Source organism: Contarinia nasturtii, unplaced genomic scaffold (genome assembly GCF_009176525.2).
Source record: "Contarinia nasturtii isolate CC-2019 unplaced genomic scaffold, AAFC_CNas_1.1 Cnas_scaffold_1037, whole genome shotgun sequence".
Classification (NCBI taxonomy): Eukaryota; Metazoa; Arthropoda; class Insecta; order Diptera; family Cecidomyiidae; genus Contarinia; species Contarinia nasturtii.
This window is the reverse complement of record NW_022198383.1, coordinates 5,203,776-5,216,976: the sequence shown is the minus strand read 5'-3', so window position 1 is coordinate 5,216,976 and position 13,201 is coordinate 5,203,776. Positions and strand designations below refer to the sequence as shown.

At 32.3% G+C, this 13,201-nt stretch overlaps 1 protein-coding gene across 1 annotated transcript in view; it reads right to left on the bottom strand.

Moving 5' to 3' along the window:
* The window catches only part of LOC116344532, a 76,208-nt gene extending 63,047 nt beyond the window's left edge, over window positions 1–13,161 (bottom strand). The window contains exon 1 of the mRNA XM_031773135.1: window positions 12,161–13,161. The gene's annotated coding sequence lies outside the window, so the exon portion shown is untranslated. The remainder of the gene's footprint in view (window positions 1–12,160) is intronic.
* Between the last annotated feature and the right edge of the window lie 40 nt (window positions 13,162–13,201).

Here is a 13,201-nt window from a genome sequence, read left to right as displayed (position 1 = left end):
AAAAACTCAATTTGAGCACATTTTGTATCGAGTGGTTTCAATTTTATAGGCTCAAAATTCAAAAGTCTGAGTTTTTATTCTAACCCACTCATAATTGTGAATGATTTATTTGGTTTTTCCTCTCTTTTTCCTTGAACCACAACGACTATCTCAAATATTTATTTCATAATGATTTTGCATTATTATGAATTCTTTCTCAAAATAAAAAGAAATTGCCATATTCACACATGCTTCGATTTTTAAATCAGAGAACTCAGCAGCGAAATACTGCTGCCAAGCGAAGTCAAGCAGTCGAGATTGCAACAAAATAAAATGCTGGTATTCTTTTCTAATTCCATTCGTTTTCCAAAAATTCATAATTTATGATTTGATTTATATGATTTTTAATATACAATCTCGAAAAGCGATGGAACGGTGTAGACAAAAGAATTGGGAGATAAACCAATCGACAATCGCCACCGAATACGATCACACTTAATTGTCGAGAAATTAGATTTGTGCTTTCATAGCCGACACTGGGAGACTCGGTGTTATGTTTTTTGAATTTTTTCAAATCAAAAAATACTATTTTATATTAATTCATACACAAAAATTTATGCAAATGTGTTTTCTTTGATTCTTGAGCAATACGTGAAATAAATGGTAATTGTGTGTCACCTCTTAGCATATATATGTTTTACATATGAAAAGCATAATTTTTTCTAATTACAAATTCCCATTCCGAAACGATTTCGTTTACAATTTATTTGTTATGATCATGTTATGTGTGAATGATTGAGCCTATACGTGGATATTGGATGTGGTATTCGATTGATTCGCTACCAATTCAAGTCATTTCATTAGCTTCCTGATCCAAACTATATAGAACACGCACAAACGTATAGTTGAGCTTATTCCGGTCTGCGACCAACCCATTTTGCAAATGCCAACAAAAATTAAATTTAATAATTTAAATTCAAACAAGAAAAATATCTCGGGCGAATATTTGCCAGAATTCGAAAACTACATGAAAAACATACCATTCATTCAAAATGAATAAAACTAATATTATTATTTGTGATGATGAATTTTTCATGATTTCTTATTTGTTTAATTTCACATTCAAATAAATCTCCATTTAATAGAGTTATTTACAACGATCAGACTTTGCCACCAAGTTAAATCGACAAAAAATACTTCGAGACTATTTGCATTCATTTCCCAATGACTTTTGTCAATAGCAAATACAAGATTTCGGTTTCTAGAAAGATTCGACTTTGATCGATATATTTGAATGGAACAATGTTATTTTAGAATAAACAGGAAAACATACAATATTTAATCTTATGAAATGTGAAATTTTATGCAAATTAGAACCAAGAAAAAGATTAGCAAGCATTAAGCTGTTGTCAACGACGAATTGAGTCTCCATATTTCAATTGAGTTGGATATAAATCAGGTGGCATGAACAAAATCCTTAAGAGTAGAAATAAAATTGGTATAAAATTGCCATTGGATTTAACCGATTGAAATCGCATTAGTCCAAACCGAAGAACAAAGACCGCACACATTCGATAGCACGGCCAATCGATGTAAACGTCTGAAACAGCGTGTCGTTAATTTTATCCGCTTCACGCATCTTTTTGCGCCACGATTGTTCCTATTGATTTCTCTAAGACCGATATAAATCTTCTTTTCTTTGCTTTTGGCAATGTTTGGCATCAAAATCAAACATACAAGCCAAATAAATCAACGCTTATTATTTATTTTTGCCAATCCATGTCATTATTTGCTTAAACTGTCAAGAAGTTAAACATTTAAACGGCGAAACATTTGATGTACGCATATGGACATTTTCCACTAACTTCAAGCCAAATAAATTTCAAATGATGGTTTTTACGCTGAAAATGCAGTCAAATATTTGCTTAATCTTATTCAAAAATAAAGAAACTTTATGTGTTCACCAACCAAATCGGCATAATATTTTATTGACTTTTGTTCCGATATTAATGAGGCTTTATTGCCTTCGCCATTTCTTTTTTCGTTGGTATAAAGGCGGCAAACGAATTTTACGTGGGTTTAATCAATCAACAATATCGCTAACTTTTTCTTACACGTGTCGCACATGCGAGAAAAGTCAATTAATCCACTTTTATTTACACAAAAAACTACAAATCTTTCCATGAGCAGAGGTCTTATTTCCTTAAAAAAGAGTATTTTTATGATACATTTGTTACGTCTGCGGTTCTATTGTTAAGCTTTTATCTGATGCCGATTCTGGGACAACTTCATTTGGATACTAAATGACATATAAATATCAACAATATCTGTATTTGCATGGATCAGGTACTGTCTTCCTCTTTATTCATGAATTCAAACACAATAAAGGTATTTTTTTTTTATTGAGGAAACGAATTTCTTGGACGAGTTTAAAAAATTGTATTTTATTATATCAAAAACTCAATTTTTGAATTGAATTCAGTTTTTTTAGCATCACAATTGGTCATAAATTTTAGATGATAATTTCTTGTATATAAAAGCCTGCATATTTTGCCTAAAAAGAATATTTATGGCATTTCAAAATAATTTCAATCGAAATAATGTATTTTTTCTTCTTTGCCAATTGTATTTAACTGATCATATATTTTTCTACAAGCAAATTAAATAAAACAAATTATACCTTTTCTAATTTATTTGGTAAATATAAAAGTGAAATATATTACATTTGATAACCAGACAAAATTTCTTCAAGAAAATAAAAATGTTTCTTTATGCAAATACAGACTTCAATCCACGCAATACATTCGATGAATATTAAATGTAAAACGAGTAAAATTTACTAAATGTTTTGTTTATTTAAAAATTCTCTATGTGTAAATTCAATCTGTTTTGTGTCACAAAATTCTCAACGCCTATCATTATTTTATTATTTTGTGTTTGAACAAGTCTGATTGCTATTCCGTCGACATTTCTGATAAAAAAACGAATGAAATGAAGCGATTCCATAGCCGAAACGTACGATGCGCATGTGATTTAAGGTAAAAGCGCGAAGAATATAAAATGAGCCTCTAGTGAAGCGTGAAAATTAAGAGAGAAAATGTTCGGTCTCACACGTGAAAGAATTGTATTATGGCAACATTGTTTTCCATTGATATTGCATACCCATATACCACACCTAAGTTGGCAAATTACATTGATACCATTTTATCAATGCGGCTTAAAGCCATAAAGCCACATTTCCATCTCAGCTTTTTTGTACAAAGCGCATCAAATCCCGTATTTTGTATTCAATAAATGGTCTTAAAACAGTTGGGCCGGTACGATATATGAATACCAGTCTTTCTGTTTTCTTGTTGATTTTATTGGATAGAATCGAAAGAAAGCTATTTCAAATGGTACCAGTTATATCAAGGCATAGTACGATTGTCGCGTGTGACAAAACATACTTGTTATGCAGTTCATTTCAATGTTCGGCGATCAAATATTTGTTCTACGTTTTTTTGTTTTCTTTTGTCGAGCACATGGAATTTTAAATACCGCCAATCGTTGTTCTCTATCATACTTTGTTTTATTTCTTTCATTTTGAAAAATAAAAACGATCAGGATACGAACGAGCACATGGACTTGAATTCCATCAACTGATAATGCATTCGAGTTTTCTCTTTTCTAACACTCTAATAAATTACGTCAATAAAGTTAATCGTTGGGTGTTTTATTGCTCGTTTTTTATATCGCTAGAACAAAGGCGACAAAGTGGGAGAAACCTACAAGTTTTATGTTATATGCTTTTGATGAGAAATTTAAATAAATAACCAAATTTCGAGATATTGTTCAGTGCAACTCATTTATAAATAATAAATGGTCATTGTGTCAACAGATTGTGTTTAACACTCAATTTTTCAATGTAACTTGAATTCTTCACTACAATTATAGGCAGCAAGTAAAATGGAACATTTTTTTCATTTAGTAGTAAGATTAAAATTCTCTAAATGAAAAAAATATTTTACAACTCTTATCGTTCGATTTGGGTTTGACAGATATTCAATTTAATCGGAAATATTGATGATTTTGAAACTGAATCGAACTGAAAAGCGAAATAATTAGATTTAACTAATAACATCAGTTTGGCTCAATCCACTTTCGTTGAATGTAAAATTTAGAGTGTCAGAGATTTGTTTCGTAATGTTCAATACACTAGTAAATGCGGGTGAACTGTATTATATTCCAACAACAGATTGGATTTTTAAAAGGCTGTATTTTACTTTCAGTTAAATTCGGCATTACGTAATCAACACCGAGATCAATGAAGGCATAAAAATAAAACAAATCCGCTCCGATTTATTTTCGTTTGCCAATCATTTCGATGCATACATATTTCAATGTATCGGGGTCATAAGTCAGTTTTGAAACAAAACAAACGAAAGTGATGATCAATCACTAAAATTCAAAAACAAACAATCGATGCTATATGTATCAATACATGAATGATCAGAGATTTTGCTCTTCAGTTGATTTGGAAATACATCTGGAAAATTGTTTTACATCGCAAATGTTATTTCTTTCAATTTAAAATCAACTATTTCTTTTGAACTTATAAAAGAATTTCACTGATAAAATCAAGTTGGCTATTTGATTAGTATCGCCGATTAATGTTTTATTGTTAACAATTTATTTCAATTAGACTTACAATGTGGAAATAAAGCATATAAATTCATTGTCTTTCCGCTGTTAACCTTTTCAGTTAGCTCGCCAAGTTCAAGTTAAGCTATTGAACACAAGGTTTTTAAATATTTTGAGATTTAATGATAATAGTTTTTTACTATTTTTAGCCGATTCAAATCCTTTGTTGATTCAATCTTCATAAAACGTTCATGCTTACTTATTCGAAAACCTTCAGAATTATCTGTTCATTTCGTTTTACATAAATTACGAGCGTGCATTTTAAGCGAATTTTGTTGATTTTAGTTTTGAAGGATATACTTTATTTCTGGGATAGGCATCCTACATTTTGATTCGATGAATCTTCAAGCAATAAATACTACAACCGCGATTACGTGAATCCAATAAAAATCATCTTGTATTGACGAAAGAAAAAAGAAAGTCATAATGTCAAAGAAAGTCCGCACAAAAGAGAATAAAAATGTATGCAAAATTGTTTTTGGTCCAAAATTTAAAAATTACTGTTTGTTCACAGCACACATGTATACTAATGCAAATATGATGTCCATTCAAATTGGCATAACAAATTAAACAAAAAGACATGTCAATTTGGATGTGCATTCTGTAAATATTTATGAAAATAGTAAAACGAAGAGTATTTCAATATCGGTGATTTCATATATTTATTTGGATATTTCGAATACGTGTGTCTACCCCTGGACGATAGCGTCAAAGTGTGTACAGTACAAAATGGCAAAAGTTCTGTTTGCGTTTCATTGATTGATTAAATGAAGTATTCTTGAATGATTTGATAAAAACGACTCTGACTTGAGATACTAAAAGTGCTTTCTCAAGATTCCCTCACGATTCGAAATCATTGAAATTTGACATATCAACCACTTCAAAAAAAAAAAAATTCGGAAATTGCACTGATTTAAGTGAATGACACAAAATCTTAACAATTTGAAGAGCCGTGCAGCGCTGACCGTGTGAAGAGAATAATCACTTGAAAAGAACAATAAGCATGAAAACCTCTTTGAACCACTCGAAACCTTGCTGTTTGTTCAATGGCCACTTCACCAATATTCGACAAAGCAAATCGACTACTTGACGACCATGTGCAATGGGAATGTTTACTTGTTCACAAAAAAATGCATTTTCATTTTAAAGTGACGACATTTTTCAGGTTGTTTACCATTCGAAGTCAACCGAAAAAATGATAATTGAATTGAATTACGTGCATCTCCCACGAATGCGTTAATCGGCCTGAGAATTGACAAAAAGACAACAAACGAAAGGATTGTTTGACAAGAAATGTATAAATATGGTACATAACAGTCATTCCCAAAACAAAAGTGGTCAAATGCAACATGAGATATTTTAAAATAGCAGCCGCTGCTTACTTTGTTGCCCGAACAATGTTTATTTCGGTAAAAAAATGCATCCGAAAAGCGACCCGCGCGCACAAAAAAAATACTACATTGGGAGTGGAGTGCTGAGATATTTTCGATTAACTGAAATAAAAAGGTTTCTTTTGTGTGGCGTTAAATGGAAATCCGATAACTGTTAATGATTAATGAATTTACAATGCACTCTAAGGCGCGGCCCAAGTATACTTGAACCTGATAATTTTTTTATTACTGCATATATGACTATTTAAAAAAACACCATCATTTATCACACAAAATTCATTTCCAAATGCAACGTTTCTATTCAAATGAAGGCCATTTTTGTTCGTTTTTTCCGAAATGTTTCGAATGAGATCATTATGCATGTTCTGATAAGACATTTTACATATATTTAATCGACAGAAATGAATTATGAGGCATCGAATGTATTAGATGACTTGTAGAAAAATGAAAAATGCATTTGTAAAACAGCAGCTCTGAAATGTGTTTTGGAATCTTGTTCATTTTCATCAATTTCCATTAGCATTAAATTATCGATCGCCTAAAGGCCGAACAGTTAGTTAAACTATGAGATAGTCTATTTTTAGTTCGTAGCATTTCTTATTAACACAATTCGTTAAAAATTTCGGTGCGTGAATTGGCCACAAAACTGCGAAATTATACAAAACGTTTGAATTATGTGACATTCTAGTAAAACCAAACCACTTCGTCCGATGAATGTATAAATACAAAAGATTTCATATGCATGATGTCAAAAAATCATCAAAAATTTGGCCAAAAATCGGCATAAATTTTTCATGCTGATGGTCATCAAAAAAAAACCATTTGTTTAATTGAATTTCACGCAAACTTATGACCTCAACATGTTATTTCCATGATTATAAATTAAATTTCTGCGGAATAATGGAAAAATATGCGTGCCAGTATTGGGTCATACTGTTGGTCTCGGCGCTCTTATCTCTGCGTCGAGCTGCTCAACCAAAATACAACTAATGAATATTTATTCACATTAGGACGTTGTAAAATGACGACGTCAAAAAATTAACTATTTCAATAAATAATCGTCAAAAACTTCGGTATGTACGTGGTTCACGACCGCTAGTCGAGTAAGATTTTGTGAGAGATTCCACTTTTTTTCCCATTGGCGTTGACACATTTGGAGAGGCTGTGTCTACACTTTTATTACTATGTATCTACTAATGAACGAAGACCGAACATTTTTAATTAAAAATGCAAATTTTTCGTTGCTGTTTCTCAATTTCATCGCTGTCTCCATCACTTTTTTTTGCTTAATTCAGTGCGGTATTTCTTCTTCAAGAGATTTCAAGTTATATGCGCCATACGAGAATGACATAAAAACACAAAGTTAGATTAAAATGAGCATCGTGCGATATGTGATGTTCGGGTAAAAGAGAGAAATTGAATTTTTGTTTACTTCAAAAGAGTCGAAAGAAAACATAGCGATAGTCAATTGAATGTTGTAATCGAAAAAAGTTCAAACCATCAAATTCATTTTGCTTCAGCATGAAAACAGCAGCCCATAAGAAATAAAAATATTCTTGCAATAGACATTCATTCTCGTTTGAATATTATTGGGCTCGCTTGAGATAAGCTCATGAACATGGGTTCAATTTTTTTTTGATAATCTTCATAAAAAACGAATACATATAAACATAAACATAATAGTTTTGTCTATTCATTTGAGTGTTAATGAATAGAAAAAACTAGTGATCAAGAAGAAGAAAAATAAAAAGTAAAAAAAGGCTGAAAATGCATATGGCCGTTTGGTTGTTGGAATTCGTATCTTTGTTCGTAAATCAGTTGTCATAATTTTTAATTGAGAAATCTAAATGAGAATCTACTTTTCAACTACTGCTTAAAAAAAGATTTGTTTCCAATATATAATACGACATAATCACGGTCTGCATTTGGTTCCTTTTCAAAACGATGTTTTGGAAATTAATTGCATTTTTTATTATTCGATGAGATTGAAAAATGTCTTTGTATCTTTATCAACGATCAGTATTCAATGTTCGAATGTTCGATTGAAAATTGATTGTGGCTTTTTATAACTCTAATTAATCTTCTGGCGATTGGAATGTACAGGTACACACATATCTATCTTAACGAGTCTTACTGTTTTCGATTTCATGTTCTTTGAATGTATTTGTACGTTGGTATTTGTCACTTGATCTCATATGAATATTGAGTGCACATTTAACAACAAAGTACAAGCATTAGATAAATGCGTCGTACTTCATGCTTGGTTGATGAGCAATATTCCAGCCGTGAATGATGTTCAAATGCAATGGCAACGGTGCATAACAAGTGGCACACGCGTAACAATGTACGACGTGACATAATCATAAAAGAATCACATCACATTAATCTGGATTTTAAATAGTTTCAAATGCCGAAAGTGCACACGAGAATCAAACAATTTGTGACCTCAATACGTTTTTTTTACTTTCAATTAAAAAGATTGTTGAACATACGATGCACTCGTAACGTGATTCAAAATACCAAAACAAAATATGAACAATCACTTTTGTTCCAATATACAACCTGTTTGTATTATAGTTTTAATCATCATTGATTCGATTTCAATAACTTTTATTTATTTATTTATTTTATTTGTAGCCGTACGGCAAATTATGCAAATCTTTGTCACCGTTTAAATTCAAGCGATGATTTTTTTCACACGTACCTATGAAACGGTTCAATTCGCATGGTAAGTGCATAATGTGGTTAAAAACATCATCAATTGTTTTGCGAAGAATGCCGTTTGCATTGAACCGCATTCACGATGAGCCGTTGAGTGATTGTTGTACGCTGCCATTTGAAAACAAAAACGTTCAAAGATCTGATGAATTCATTTGAAAATGGCGCACGTCACTTTTGCAATCACCAGTTTCACAGAATGATTGTTGCCGATTTGAAATAATGCATCCAGTCACGTATTGGTGAAACTGTTTTTCAGCCGTTTACTGCACTGCATTTCAAACGTGTTTTTTTACATCTTCGCACTTGCAACGGATACTACAGCATTCAATAAAATTGAAATATTGAACCGTTATAAAACAGGAAAAGATTGCATTTATTTCGCCAAATCTCAATTATAATCGCGACAAAAAATGATTTATATTCGAAATTAAGGAATGTCGAGCAAGTCTTGTGGCAATGTTTTTTGCCGCACTTGCCAATTTTTCACAATATCCGTTCGTTGAGCTGCAAGTCAAAAAAATACTGGCATAATAGTAATGGTGATCGCACATTCACCTGTTGGAATATAATAATTGCTGCGCGACAAAAACAACAGTAGATGGTAAAAATTTGCACACAAAATACGACACCATGCAACATATAAACGTAGCTGGTATCAAACGGCAATAACACATCAAACCGTGCGGTAAATCGTGCCTACTACATTTACTACGAACGGTGTTTGTACGTTTGACTATTTCTGTTGTTAGATGTTTATGAATGAAAAATTGCACAATTTCCATATAATGAATATGATTTTCGTTTTGCACTGTCTCATTGTATCTTGCACATGGGTTGTGTGTGTGCACTTGTGACCGTCTTTTTTTATCCATGCCTCTTCATAACTCTGTACGTATGCGCAAGGCATGTAGAAACGCTGAACTGTTGGGCAGAAAATCACGAGTTTTTCATTTTAATTTTAAATCCATTGCAATTTATGGCTGGTTTGGTTGGCTTGAATGCAAGCAATCAAACGAGTATTTCTGCGCGGTGCGCGCATCAAAAAAAAACAGGCTGAACTATGCGACCAAATCGATGGCAATAAGCAATTTAGTGTTTCTCTTTTCGCAACAGGTGCTGCAGCGTAGCCAAGGCATTAGTTTGGTTACCATATAAAAACATGTTTCTTTTGCTGTGCAATTGTTTTGGTTTCTTGCCTATATCGCGATTTGCCCACAGACTGCTCTGTATATTAGATACATTGAACATTTTCATAACTTAACGCGAATCACTTGCAAACATTCGTATTAAAGAAGCATTATCGCAATTGTCGAATACATATTTTAAAGTGTTGTTTGATAATATCCTGTCATTATGGATCAGAAAAGCAATTAAAATTACAAATAAATGCTTTGGTTCAAAGTAAAAGTCAATGAAAAGATTCCAAACATTTTTACCACATGTTCACATCATCTGGGGTCACTTCAACCGCTCCCACAGAGCATATGAAAGAGACAAGCACTGGAAGAGAGAAGAAGAAGAAGAATACACAAAATGAGCATGAACCTTGTTTTTCCTTCCTCATGTTTAAATTACTTTATGACGGTGTGTATTCAATTGATAGTAAGTCGGTGCATAAACAACAGGTCGACGAAAAGTTCTCACATCACTTGTCACGTAAACAGGTAAATGTTTGAAAATATTTTCGGTTCCATGAAACGATACGGACGTTAGAAGCATAAGACCAAATACATTTCTAGTAGAAACATAAAATTGTGACACATTTTTATCACTCATTCTATTCAGAATCGCACGTACAATTTCCAAAAGCGGAAAAAAAACACCGTGTGTAAGCAAATAGCATTGTTTCGAGTCCTTCAGATCACTTGGAATGCACGTACAATTTACACATACCAAAAACAAAACAAAAAAAATTCCGTGTGGACAGTGAGTACCAGATGAATCCATTTTCCCATGGTTTGCTGTTTTAAGTCTCAAAATGGAATTCTGCACTTTTAAAGAATCACAAAATTGGATGCGAAAGTGCACGTTTCATGATGTGAGTGTTAGCTTCGACAACATAGCTACACAGTCAACACACTGTCGACAATTTTGTTAAAAAATTTCACACAACCTTCCACAAAACGGCGTTATTCTTTTTCGTTTAATTTTCCATCGTATATAAATTGCGATTTTATTGCCATTTTTAGCGCATTCGATTTTGGATACGTGTGTACAATGTACACTGTACATAAGACAGCATTAAATTCAGATGAAAATAGCATCATTAAGAGAAGGTTTTGCGTTTTATGATTTGATAACAATGTCAATCTTTTTGCCGTGATATGTGCAACGAATAATTGAAAAAATGAATGAGCAAATGCACTTATGATCGCCAAAAATTATGACTCAATATTAAACGGTATATTTATCGTAATTGATACCACTAAAAAATTTCTTTAGCATTCAATCGAATCCATGAGGCAACTCAAGTTGATCAGCGATGGTTTATTTTCATTTTTGTTTATGTTTTGCTCATACAATCCTCATTAGAATCAATTTCGGTTTTTTAGATAAATTACCAACTCATTTTCAGTCGAATGGAAGAAGACACACGTGCCTCGTTCATTGAATTTCTAGTTGGGTAAGTCATGCTAACCAAAAAGATAATAATTAGTACTTCGTCGGAAAAATTGGCAAAGTCAATAATCGTAAATAATATACATTACGCGCATTATGAATTTACGATGCACGTATGCTCGCGCCAAATCTGCTTATTATCATCCGTCTATTGCCGACGTAGTCTCAAGTCGTTTGCATTTAGTTTGTTTTTCATTAATTCCACGTTCTGTTTTGTGTATATATTTCTTTTTATACGAAAGAAAACGCGTACACACAAACATTTTATACAAAAAATAGGCAATTTTCAATTGAAAACCGTCTGCAGCACATACATTTGTTTATCGTACATTGGGAGCGCGCGAAAGATAATTTTTATGAGCTTGCGTAGCAATTTAATGGTTTATTTTCGGTGTTTAAAATGTATACAAACGTCAGATGCTGTATATTTTGAATTGAATTGCAAACAAAAGCAAACAACACGATTCATTTGAGATAAAGAAACATTCAAAATTCAATTGAAATGGATGGAAACCAGGCAGTAGTTATGGTTCAAAATGCACGTTTTTATGTTGATTTTCTGAGACTGGCAAACAAAACGCATTCATTGAAAGTGCGAAGCAAACCGAGAACTTGGTATTTATAAACTACAAAAATGATGAAATATTGTTTAAACACAAACAGAGCACATAGCAATGCATATTTGAATCTAAACATTCAGATTTCGATGCATGATGAGTTTTTGGCATTGATTTCACTTGAAATATGAACTGTCTACAAACTAAACTTACCTCACTAATGCAAATTCAGCTATTGATGTCGAAATGTGTCGAAATGTTAATTGTTTTCGGTCAGACAAAACCGTTAGATCACTAATCTGTTCGTTTAATGGCCAGTTCCATACAATTCATTCAGTAAACAGTTTATCGCACGGTGTCGGTGATTCACTTGTGATGTGTTTTCATTCTTTGTTGGTGCGGTGAAATGACAATTTCATTGAAAACAGTTATTCATTAAGGAAACAAAATAAACACAAACCGATTTTGTTAAGACAACCACAAATACACTTAAATTTGACCGGTTATTTAGCTCAATTGACACCAATTATTGTCGAATAGAAAATGTATGACGATGTTCATATACAAAATAAATGTGTGTAAACACTCTTTTGTTTAACTATTGAATGTTTTGCAAATAAAATGGCAATATTTTGTCATTCACCTCAGTCAGATGTATTTTTCCTGTTGTTCACATACAAATCGAATATGGCACACATTTTATTTTTTTTTAAATCCATTTGAGATGTCTTTACTTTTGGACAGTTTCATTCACATTCGCCTTTATAGGAGGATAAAAAGTCACAATGTAGATGGAAATGGGTAAAAAAACATTGAAACGCCCTGTGATTGATAGCATGAAATCGCCGTTTACACATAAATTCGATAAAAATATTGTTACTAGCAACGCCAACTGAATCGCTGTCGAATTTATATTTTTTTTCCTCTAAATAATTAAGGTCACAATTCGATTGATCCGAAATTTATCGACGATTTCACTTTGACTCGTTCAATAAAAATGTATATCGATTCACTCCAACTTGTTGCACTTGACTACGGTCGTGTTGTCTATGGTGACAACTTCTTCACTAAAATAACATTATTCCGTGTTTATTTTCGTTCGCAACCAACAAAATCAATTCCGAATTTCTAGTAAAAATGGTTCATTTGAATAAGATTTTGGCACAAAATCACACCGACTAAAATTTATTGAAATCGCTTGGCGTATGAGATAAAAACAAAAAACCGCGACACCAATATGAATGTGTGTCTCTT